Genomic DNA, 818 nt, shown 5'->3' on the forward strand with positions numbered 1-818 from the left:
GCCTGCCCTGAATATCCACCCCTTCCCAGGCCAAGACCCGTGGTTTTCTCCTGCACCAGTTTCTGGGAACTGGCAAGACACGCAGAGAAGCATCATCCTAAATGGATCTCCTAACTTACTCAACAGACACCCATACACACACACACTATCAGACATCCATGCACACAGAGGCACACACATGCTCACAAGCCCATGTGTACAGAGACACTCACAGATCCACATGGACACAGAGACACAGAGGAAATATGGTGGTACCCAACTAGCCAAATGAAAAAATTGCTGGTAACTGAAAAACAATGGGGGGGTGGTATAACTGAAAAATTTAAAAATTATTGCAACTTGCTCTCCTTTTTCTAATAATCTCTTGGTGTCTGTGCCCCGGCCAAAGCCTCATTTCTGTCTCCCCCACCCTCGTCCTGCCCTCTCTCCCATGGCTACTGCCTCCTAGTTCAGAATACTTCCAGAAATGCTTCCAGAACCCACCACAGCAACAGATGGGCCCTGGGGTGCAGTGATGGTTCAGGAGCTCAAGGCAAGCAACTGGCAGGGCTGCCCCCTCCATCCCCAGCACTTCAGCTCTGCTACATCTGTGCACAGAAAGTCACAGACACACCTACCCCGACCCACACCTGGCCCGGCCCCGGATCTCTCCTGATTAGCCAGCAGAGGCAACCTCACCTTTGCCAAACTCTTTATTGAACCAAAAATCAACACCAAGCAGACCGCAGAACAAGCAACTCAAACAGCCGACCCTCCCCTGCTTCCTCTGCCCCTCCCTCTCTCTGGGAACAGCTCAAGATTCAGTCCTGGGGAGGGAA

Source organism: Neovison vison, chromosome 2 (genome assembly GCF_020171115.1).
Source record: "Neovison vison isolate M4711 chromosome 2, ASM_NN_V1, whole genome shotgun sequence".
In the NCBI taxonomy this organism is placed as follows: Eukaryota; Metazoa; Chordata; class Mammalia; order Carnivora; family Mustelidae; genus Neogale; species Neogale vison.